The sequence below is a fragment of the Stigmatopora argus genome, chromosome 19, assembly GCF_051989625.1.
Source record: "Stigmatopora argus isolate UIUO_Sarg chromosome 19, RoL_Sarg_1.0, whole genome shotgun sequence".
Classification (NCBI taxonomy): Eukaryota; Metazoa; Chordata; class Actinopteri; order Syngnathiformes; family Syngnathidae; genus Stigmatopora; species Stigmatopora argus.
In genome coordinates this window covers 10,706,107-10,717,531 of record NC_135405.1, presented here as the reverse complement: position 1 = coordinate 10,717,531, position 11,425 = coordinate 10,706,107, and positions in this window count along the sequence as shown.

Sequence of the window (11,425 nt, the reverse complement as noted above, 5' to 3'; positions counted from 1 at the left end):
AAGATGGTGCTTTTTAAATGCACCACCTGGTTCTATATGACAGTCCCCTTTTAAGTGTAAACACACTAAACATTTAAAGCCACTTCCCAAGCTGCTTTATTGATGAATTACAATGATGCATTGCATAATATGCATCTTATGTTCCGTTTTTAAAGGGGACACCGAGCAGATTTATTTGGAATAATTCCACGGAGTGTTCTGTGGACTTACGGCCACGTAAGAAGAATTCTGCACTTATTAAGTCAAAGGTGATTTTGTCTTCCTGGCTATCTCGCGATTAGATTCCCAGAAGTCACAAGAATCTATTTTGTTTCCCCCCCGAATGAACACAATTAACTTTGACCAACATATCATTGAAAATAATACACAATTCACCATTGACCTTTTTACTTACTTTCTTTAGTGACTGTAAAAAAAAATAGCATCAGACTTTCAAGTTCCTGGAATAAAAAAAAACATTGGGGAAGTATTAAAAAACATTTCTTACACATCAGTGTATTTATTACTAAAGAAAATAGTATTTGCGTGTGTATTTAGGAAAAAGTAGACGCTAACCTGTTGAAGGAGTCGTGCTTCATTGACTTTTTTCATTTTCATATTTTTCTTGTGGCTGCCAAAGTCACCATCTTAACCAAAGTTTGGCCTGAAAAAACATGATACAAAAATGATATATTATATTATAAACAACATCGGTATGTTTATTACAGGAATATAAATCATATGTTTTCAGCAAAGGACAGAAACATCTTTCCAATCAGATGCTATTGTGTTTTAAGCAAATGGCAATAACAAATATTTAATAATAGAATGCCTAACATGAAGAATATTGTCATAGTAGCTAACTGCAATTTGTTTAACTTGGTTCAACTGTAATATGAAATATAACATGTGAATTTTATTAAACAATGTGTTTGTGTGCCAATGTAGTTAAGGGCCAAGGAAGAAAGTATATTTTAAGCATATTTTGCTATTATCCATTCAAACACACCAACCAAGTTGTTGCCTTGTTGTGAATGGAGTATTACTGAATTATGAAGCACGTGGTATTATTAAACTGCAAATAAAAAGCAAAGGGATATAAATTATGTGGAATTAAAAAAAATGGCAACAGCAAAGCTAACATATGAAATTAATTTAACTTTCTTTTATGGTCATTATAGAATTTTGCTATCATTGACACTAACGCAAAAAAAAATCTGTAAAAGCTTGCGTTTAAAATCATTCAAAAAAAATAAAAAAATCCAGATTGCATAGAATAAAATAAGAAATACATTTAAAAAAATAACTTAACTCATTATTTCCTAATCACCACCTGCATGAGCAAAAAAACTTGACCTTTGATAGCTCTCTATGATCTTTAGAAAAGACATGAGGTTGAAGTCAAGTGTGCCATCTGTCTTTTTGTTTTAACAGATATAATACCTTCCATCACGGAGCGGATGGCGGTTGGGAGACGTCTGGACTGAGAGTTGCAGACGTTTCTACGAGATTAGCGGCGAGGTTGCGGGGGATGCGATAAAGTAAGATTAAGACATTCCCGGCGTGTTCTCACTAAAATCGGCCTATTCGTGAACACTTAAATCATTTACATGTGATTACCTTCCCATGGCTCAGGCATCAAACTATACATGTGAAAGGAAGATTATACCGTGGTTGATTTTTGTTATAAATCTTGCCAGTTCCATCTTTTTTACCTGCGAAAACTGAGAAGCTTTTTTGTGTGTGTTCAGTTCCTTTGAAATGTCCATCATGGGTGACCCTATCGCATTAATGTCATGTTGTGATCACACAGTATATTGCCTATATATTAGGGTGATAATCTTAAATGCCTTAAGGGGATTACGTTTAATCTTCTTACAGTAGCGTATTGGCGGATTTTCACGTACTATATGGATTGATAGCCGCAGATAAATCCAAAAAGGAAATGGAGGAAAGATTTTTTTTGCAGGACTTTTCTACTCTTTCAAGAGTGAACCCAGGTTTCCAAAGGCTAAAAGCATGACTCCTCCCTCCCATTTGCAGGCTTTTGGTTTGTCTGGCAAGCTGAAGCTCAAGGACGAATAGATAACAGACATTCGCTCTATGCATACACGTTTCCAAGACTAAATCAAACATTCGTCGTATTCAAGGAAAAACTCCGGGAGTAATTGGCATGTGCGATGTTCGCTTTCCAAAGTGTTACCTCCTCTCGCTTCTTGGCAGGGAATCCAGAACATATGTCTACAAATGTACCTTAAACTTCTTGCGAACTAGGACTTTGTACCCGATACAGCTCATAGCGAAACCTAATGGAATTTCTTTCCTTACGTGGATTGTATAACACTCAAGAAGAGCTCAAGAAAAAAAAGCTTCTAAGCTTCACTTGACTTTTTCCACACCCTGATTGATTAAAGAGCGAAGACCAGAGAAGGTCTCGAGGGACGCAACCTCATTGACACGTTCGGTAGCCCCCACGCCAGCCGGCAAACCTCCCACGAGGCCTGGAGATCTCCTTTTAGCCCGGACTATCCGCAAACCAAGTGCGGCTGTCACCAGATCCCCTCAAGACCCTCAAGGTTCTGCGGAATGGCATGTGAACCCAATTGGCAGCTTAACGGACGCGGGCCACTACAAACAAGAGGCTCTCTGGGGTCATTTGGCCGACAACCTCCCCAGAGAGTGACCCCCCACTGCCCTGACGGTGATCTTTGTGTCAGGTCGGAGGGGGTTCTTGCAAGATAGAAAATAATTCCAGACTTGTAGATGAGTTTGATCAGTTTTAAGATCTGTTCTCATCTTCGTATCAATCGCTACGACCAAATGGGATCAAACTGTTTGTCCCGAAATTGCCAGTCGGCTTTTCATTTCATATTTTTGATCGGTATTAAAGTAGAGAGACAGTCTTAGCATTAGCAAGCATATTCCTCGGTGGTTCTCCCGCAAGACTCTGTCATCTTCCCCCGGCAATAAACGCTTCTTGCCAGAGAAAATGTCAATGTCGCCGATCCGGTTTCAGAAGAAAATGGCAGAGCCCGAGTTTCCTGGAAGTGATAATGACCTCTTCTAACTGTGCAAGCCAGCACATGCGTGGAGCGTGATGTTGAACATTGTCCCATTTACAGGGGGTCCTGGTTTTACGGCCAGACGATTTACGACGCTCGTCATTTACAAGACTGCGAACGAAGTGCCTAATTTAGCCCAAGAAAGCCAGCTCTGTTCTCGTCACCCGCATTGCATATTTAATTAAAATTCCAACTCCAAATCTGTATTACGCCAGAACCAAACTAGCTAGAAAACCGGCGTACCACAAGGATCTATCATAAATCCACATATTTTCCCATTATTTCCCGTTATAGAGGAAAAAAACGTGGCATGACTCAATCCCCTTCAAGGCATGAGAAAATTTGAACAATGTTCAAAATTATTTCGTGATTTACCATAATCCACACTGGATCAAAATTACACCTACAAGCACAATAAACACAAAATGTTTCCCAAATCTTGGCGCTGATTGTTCTAAAGAGTCGTTTGACGTGACAAGGCCAAGCATTATTACCATCTTTTTCGTGGTTATGATTGACTGCAGCTGTTAGTTCTTTAAAAAAAATGTTTTGGTAACATTCATCAGCTTGACTGACATTCTAAACAATGGAAAAGCCAATAACACAATAAATATCTAAAAGTAGAAATAGATATTAACACCAGTTGGGTGGTTTTGGTTTTTCGGAAAAAAAATCTGGCATAAATCTCAATACTTGTCATCACTTTGCCCAAAAAAAGAAGACAAACGGTCGATATTTAGGAACAGATCAACCCTATTTTTTTCTTTCCCCAACTGTGAACATAATCATTCCATCATGGAAAAGAATGATTTGAATAAATAGAGAAAAGCCCCAAATAAACAGAAAAAACATGCCCAGTATTAGCATTCGTGTAAAATTTGACCACAGCCAACGGAACGCATGTTTTTCATTTGAAAAACTAATTGAGGGTGTTCGTTTATTTAGACAATTGGGGTGTTTTCCTTCTACCACTTGAGAACATCCACTTCTGTCATTGTTTGACTTTCCTCATATTTCTTCATACTAAATAAACCATGTTAAGCCTTCCATCATAGTCAATAATTCAACTCCTCCACATCTAAGATGCCCTCAGCCGTCTCCTTGGGCTATCTGGAGAAATGACTTGGATTCATTTTTCATGACAGTGTGACAAGTATATATCTTGAAAGAATATTATACGGTTAAAGAATACAAATATTTCATGTTGAGACTTCACTGACAAACAAACAGAGTATAAATGACCTTCACGTGAGAGATTTCTCAAAGTATTTAAGTACAAACTATTTTTCAGACCGCTAAAAATGCACTTAAAGATATTTTCTATGTAACTTAGCTTGTTAGTTTAATGCTAAAATACAATGAATGGGATTTTTTTTCTACTACCCTCAGTCAATTGCTGAGATTTATGTGATGAAGATTTTTTCTGCATAACTAATTGCAAAAGCTTTCCAATGTATTGGATAAGCATCAATAGTATTGAAATATGATAACTCAGCGGCAGCTAACGCCTATACATTGCGGTCTGCTGGTAATTGTGACTTAGCCTGGCAAAAGGGGTGTAGCACTGTTGCCAGGGAAGGTCGGCTGGCCTTGGACTCGTGACTAAATGGTATGTGTTTATTTACATTCTGCTGTGTCGTCAAAAATACTCACCAGTTGGTTTGGGGCAATAAAGTCTAGCGGGGCGCATCGTCATCGTGGTGGTGCCGCGTCTTTTGTTGGTGCGTCGCCCCTCGCCATCGGCCGGGGGTCGATCCGGGGCTTCTCGGTATTCGACCTGGAAATAAACATGGCAGAGTGATGTAATAGCGGTTAGCGTTGAAATCTTGCGTCAGCTACTGTGGGATGATGCAAGATGACAACATGTGTTTGAGGAACGGAACGTCGCTTGTGTTCTGGTGTCATTTGATGTCGGTCGCCATGGTTGCAAGGCAAGAAAGCGCATGTGTGTGTTTTAGGGAGAGACAGCTGGCTGTAATGACCAAGTAAATATTTGAACCCGGCGAACAGAAAGTCCCGTAATGTTACGTAGTCAATTTTCCACAGGTATCGGCGCAAAGGCCCGAAGGCACATTTATGCCTATGTAATTAGGGCCAGGTGACCTAGCAAAAAAAAATGGTCTTGATTTGTTCTTCACTTTATCCGATCTCGATTATCATCGCATTTTCATTTCTCACTTGAAGAATTACACTTAAGTCAAATCTACATGGGCAATATTCACAATGTTTCTGTTCTATTTTCAATTGTGTGGAATGTCTGCAATTTCCACAAGTGACAGATCGGCATTTTTGTCCTCCGGCCTACTCTGGGATGAACAATCGGCGCTTTTTACGACGTTCACCTCAGAGCGCTCGAAGGGACGGATTACAATGAGCCATTTCGTAAAAAAAAGGGAGCGATGAGAATCATAGGGTGTTCCATTAGTTAAAGATAAGACATCCTAAGGTCACTTGGTTAACGCACTTTCATTTGCCCCACCTCTCTTTCTTTTTTAAAATGAATAAAAATAGGCACAAAGAAAATATTTAGTTTTTCTTTTTTACAAAATGTACCCTTTCACTAAGGAAAATTATTCTTTTTTATTATAATTTGAACCCTCACAGGTCACTCATTGGCTGATGACCATACACAACTGGATAATGAAAATGTTTAAATTTTTTACTCTAAATTAACATCACATTTATTGGAGAATATTGACCATTTTTCTTTTTCCCCTCACAAAAAAAGGACCAAAAATATTCACTATCCCATGAAATGTTTGAATGGATTTAGACTATTTTTAAGTCAATTTCCGAAATTCATTTGAAAATCGATGAATCGTGGCAACCCTACTTCATCTTAATAAATTAATCTAGTGGTAACATCTCAGCGCCCTCCAGTGGTCTCGGCATTTAAACGACCTTGCCGAGAATGAAATCTCATTGACAAAAAAAAACTCAACGCCGCTCTAACGTGACCCGATAGGACGCGCACGAGTGTCAGATTATAACATCCTTGATAAGAAATCATCCCATGCACTTTGACTGATCCAGGGAGAAAGCAAAAGCGTTTTGATTCGATGAAAACAAATGGGCTACGTGGTCCCGGTCACGCGCCCGCCGTTGTCAGAGTACGGCGTCACCTTCGCGTCAGCGCTTTGCCTTTGCCACACACAAAGCCCAAACTGTGCTCGGCCTGGAATGAAGTAGCAGCTGATCACGCGTCGGCTCCAAGACTCTTGACTGCTGGGGGTAAAAAAAAAAAGGGGGGTCCTGTGGTGCATGCAGGTGGCATTGGACACAAATGGACTTTATGAGCCATGTGCCATCATGCTGGGGTATTAGTGCAACAAGCTTCTGGGGCTATGGAAAAAGCTACTTCGGCATTTTTTTGATATCGACGAGGGTTCTTTGTCCTCACTAGTTGGGACTATATGGCAAAATCTGTGTTTGAAATCATGTTTGGAGCAGAATTATGCTCATAATCTTGATTTTCTTCCATTTTTTTTCTTCTAAATGGCCAAAAGAAACCCTAGTTGTGGAAAAATGATATTGACGACCTATTGACCTATCCTTGTGTGAATCCAACAGAAGTTGTGATATTTCCATCCCCAGCATCCCTTTTTTACACAACATGTCTCACACACACACATATGGACACACACAGTTCAGCTCCATTAGACTAAACTGTGCCAAGTCCCCAGAGTTAATGTTTAGACGAGCTCGGCCTAGCAAGATATACGCAGCTTGGGCTGAAGGTCGGTCTGCATGTCCTCTTTGATCTGTGTGTGTCTGTGTGTGTATGTATGTGCTTGTTTTCCAAGTGTTGCATGAATATTTCCAGAAGGCGTACCTTGCCTACCACTGACGGCGATGGAAGTCCAAACCATTTGAACTGAGAGAGGCGGCCGGCAATCCATTTCAAATTAAATTGATGTCTATCGTCATCAATGGCGGTAAATGATTGGTTGATTTGAATCTAAATTGGAAAATAAATAAAAAATGATTAATAATAGAAATGGAAGTACAGTGGTACCTCATGGTATGACATGCTCGTGCTCTATTAAACACATTTTATTACTATTAAAACACTAGTTATGTGTTACTTTGTTAATAGATGGCAAATTAGAAGAAATAAAACATTTTTCCAATCCAATATCCTGTTTTTGGTGTTTTTTCAGAGGGTTGGAACGAATTAATTTGTTTTCAATTCATTTCAATGGGAAACATCCGCTCGAGTTACATACGATCTCAGTCTCGGAACAGATTACGATCGTATGTCGAGGTACCACTGTCTTCGATATTGTGCAATTAAAAAGAATTAAAAAACTGTTCCACTCTTAGACTTTAAATTAGATCATCTACGACTACAGATTTGACCTCGGCAGGTTAAAGTGACATGGCGAAAGTTGTTGAAATGTAATTAGTCAAGGAGGAAACAAAATCATAAGCTAATGTTCCACTGAGTGTGCGTGTCACATTTACTCAGTCATCATCCCCCGAGCTGATGATTTTTTTTTTTTTTTAGGTCCTCAAACATAATATCACGTTACACAGCTGACTTTTCTAAGCTCCAATGCCACTTAAGCGGCATTAATGCCAGCGAGGGCGGACGAGCCAGGGACGGATTGACAGGCAAATGGCCGCCCCGTCGGAGGCGGCGACGGAGTGACGGAAACACATGGAAATCCAGCTGCGTCCAAATGAGGCCGCCCAAATGCTGACGGCGCAAAAAATAGCACAACAAATCCCGCACGCGGTTCTTCGCATGACCACATGAGAGCTTGCGAGCGGCATTGTTGACCGATCAAGTCTCTCTATTTTTATTGGCCGCCGCAGTCACATGACGGCTTTCTGCCAACTGGCTTCGCCGGCCAAGTCGCTGGCGCTTTGGTTCGTCGCTTTAACCGAATTGTAGCCGTATTAGCGGTAGACGCCGTGGAACCGCACCACCCTGTTGAAAGCCTTTGAAAAATGTGCCTGGCCTTTTTATTACAGTGTCAGCACAATTCCGACAAGGACATTTTTATTCCACAAATGAGCACTTTATTGAATTTGATACTCCAAAAAATATATATTTATACACCAACAATGTCATTTTTATTAATCAATCATATCACATGAACCTCATGCACCACAGTAGCTCCAATAAAACTTCCATTTTAGCTTTTCTCAGGCATCAAAACTAAATCTAAATTTGCAAACTAGTCATTATCTTCTTAAAAATTAAAAATTTAGAAAAATAAAAAAAATGATTTTGTTCTTTACCTGTTCTGGTCGATTTTGAGCGTCTTAACAGCAAAATTAAATTAAAAAAAACCTAGAGGAATATTTTCATTAAGTTACTTTTTAATTTTATTTAACATTTTAAATGTCAGGGGATTTTTCTACATTTCTATTTTATTTTGTTTTAGGTAAAACAGTAAAAAAGGTCTTTTGATCTATTTTTATTTAAAACAAATAGGTAAAAATACATGGTAACTTTATTCTTTTTATAATTTATGGGAAGCGGGGCGATAGGTCAGATTAGGGTGTGACAGGACAGAATCTCAAATTCAAAGCGTACTTGTTAAAATACCGAATTACAAGACAAAACAGTTGGATTCCATTGACGTAAACACACATCCAAAATAAATGGACAGGGAAGAGTGGCAGTTAAGCACCCTAAAATGAGTCAAACCGAGTAAAGAGCCTGATGCCCAAACTAATTCAACTCATATGTCAAAGCATCACCATATGCCACGAAAACCCTCGATGCCAACAAAGTCCACCTGCTCCAACTGAAGCCCCCCCAAGCATTGAATTTGATGGGGGGGGGGCAATCTCGCCACTGCATTAACCTCACGCTGGGCTCCAGTCCGCAAAGTGTTTCTGTTCGCGTGCCCAGACGTGGAAAAACGTTAGCGCAACAATGGCCACACACAAAGACACACACTCGCCGGGATCACAGATGGACTGTAAATTGTTAATATGTGGCCCGAGACAAGTTTCCACTGAGAACTTTGGTTTTAGGGGCATTGAAAAAAAAAAAAATGGTAGTTAAGCAACTCAACTGACATGGGCTGCTCAATGGTCATGGCAGTGAGTGAGTTAAAAGTGAAAGAGTGAGCTCATGACAGGGTGCGCGAGGGCGCAAGTGCGTCAGTCTGGAGAGAGAGCGAGAGACAGTCGCTCGACTATGACCCTCGCCGACTGCCAGTTGGCAAGCGACAATCTGGCGGCCGGCCACGCGGCCCTGACGCCTCAGGCAACGTGCAGCTCGCCTCGTTCGCAGCGCCGTCGCGGAAACTAGGCAGTCCGCTTGACCACAGCGGCCGCTAACGGCTGAAAGTAGATGTCGATTCATTCATAAAAAAATGACTTTTGTGTTCTTTTTTTTACAACTGACTGTGCTGGATTATTAAATCAAGCCTTTTTCCTTTATGTAAGTACAAGTTAGTGCAGTCACGGATATAAAAATGGAATAAATCTGTTTTTTGGGCGTCTAAATAGAAAATATTATATTATATAATAATAATAAAAATAATATTTGTTTAGCAAAATATGGAGGGTTTTTTTAAAAGGGGAAAAACAGTTTTTTTAATATATTAGTATTTTGATTTTCAAAAGATGATACCCCTGTAAGTGAAATTCTGTTTGGAAAATGGCATGTTTTAATCAATTTGGGAACAATTGTGCGTTCGTATGCAGTATGACGTTTTGGAATGGCGAGCTTTATCCTGGTCCTATTTTTTTGTTATATTATTCATTGTTAAGTACAAGAAAAGACTGTCCAAAATGTGCAAATGTACCATTTTGTTTAGCAAATTCAGCTCTAACTTAAACGATCTTTAGTCCCATTTTCAAACAATTTTCAAATCCCCACATTATACCTCTTACAACCCCCAATAAGCCCAACTCAGCTTAACTAGGCTAGCTCCTATTTGACCTCCTTTGAGACGATCCTCATATTGCGAGCCAAAGCCCGTCTGGGGCGCCAATCGTTTCATCTAGGTCGGATTTTCGGGGTGCCCGTTTGCCATTGGCGGAAAAGCCCGGCGGTGGGGGCTACTTAATCAAATCAGACCACATGAGCGGGGCGCAACGAGCGGCGACGGCGTGCCCCCGCAGCTGCGGGCCTACGTGAGCTTCGGCAGGAACGCTCTTCAGCTCTGAAAAAGAAACCTCCCTCCTTTTTCGCCTTCCCTTCTCTTCTCTCCCCGTTCTCCCATGTGCCCATCTACCAATAGACACTTGACTGAGTCCATTCTTTGCTTTTGGGTGAAATCCGTCTTTGCGGCTTTCCCACGTCACTACGGCCCAGGTGTCGGTTCAACAGAGTGTGCGAGTTATCCGATATGTCCGATATAACCCGCTGTGAGGGAAGTAACTATTTTGGGTCATTTAATAACAAAGAGGGAAAAAAAGGTATTAACCCCACAGACACTTGGCGTCCATATACAGTTATGTCGTGTAATGCTTTATAAGCCTGACTAAATTTCATAAAATTAAACTCCTAATGGCCTCCCATTTGCACCAACACACTGCAAAAAGTGTGCGTGAATAGCAGGCGACGATTTCAATGAGTATCCTTTAAAAGTTTAAAGCAAGGGTGTCAGACTCGGGTTGGTTCGCGTGGTTCAACTTGATTTCATGTGGGCCAGACCATTTTAGATATAATATTTTGATTTTTTTTTTTATAAATGGATTAAAATCCCTGAATATTCAGTTTTTAATAGATCTAAAACAATGCTTATTTTAGCTTTTTTTATATTTTCAGATTTTACAAAATGACTTTTGAACTAAAAACACAGAAAATGATAAAAAATTACAATTATTGATTTAAAAGGGGGAAAATCAGGAAATTTAATATACATCTATACTCTTCATTTGAATTTGATCCTAAAACAGAAAGTTGGGACTCATGATTTACTTTCCCGGGCCACACAAAATGATGCGGCGGGCCAGATTTGGCTCCCGGACCGCCTCTTTAAAGGGTTAACCTCAATATTTCCACGTCTCACAGTGGATGAGGAGTAACTATGTAGAAATACTTTGTGATTATAGTGGAGATTTTCTGAGGATAAAAGTGTTAAGGTCAAAGTGGGTAGCCAATGTTGGCCCGAGGAGGGATATTAAGGAAGCAGGTGATAGAGGTAGTGCAAGTCCAAGGTAGCAGCTGACAGACCTTGTGCTTTTCAGCAGGTGCACTTTTTGGCAAGGGAAGCACTTTACCTTCATGTTAAGGTCTGAAGGGCAACGCTGACATCTGCTGGTTTCAACATAAGAGGATGCAAAATGTCTATTGCAATTTGGCTCGCTCACTGGGAGAAAAACACCACAAAATATAACACCCCTTTTGTCATTTTTTTGTGAACGATTTTTTAAATTTTTATTTTCTACTATTTGATATTGAAATAACTTTT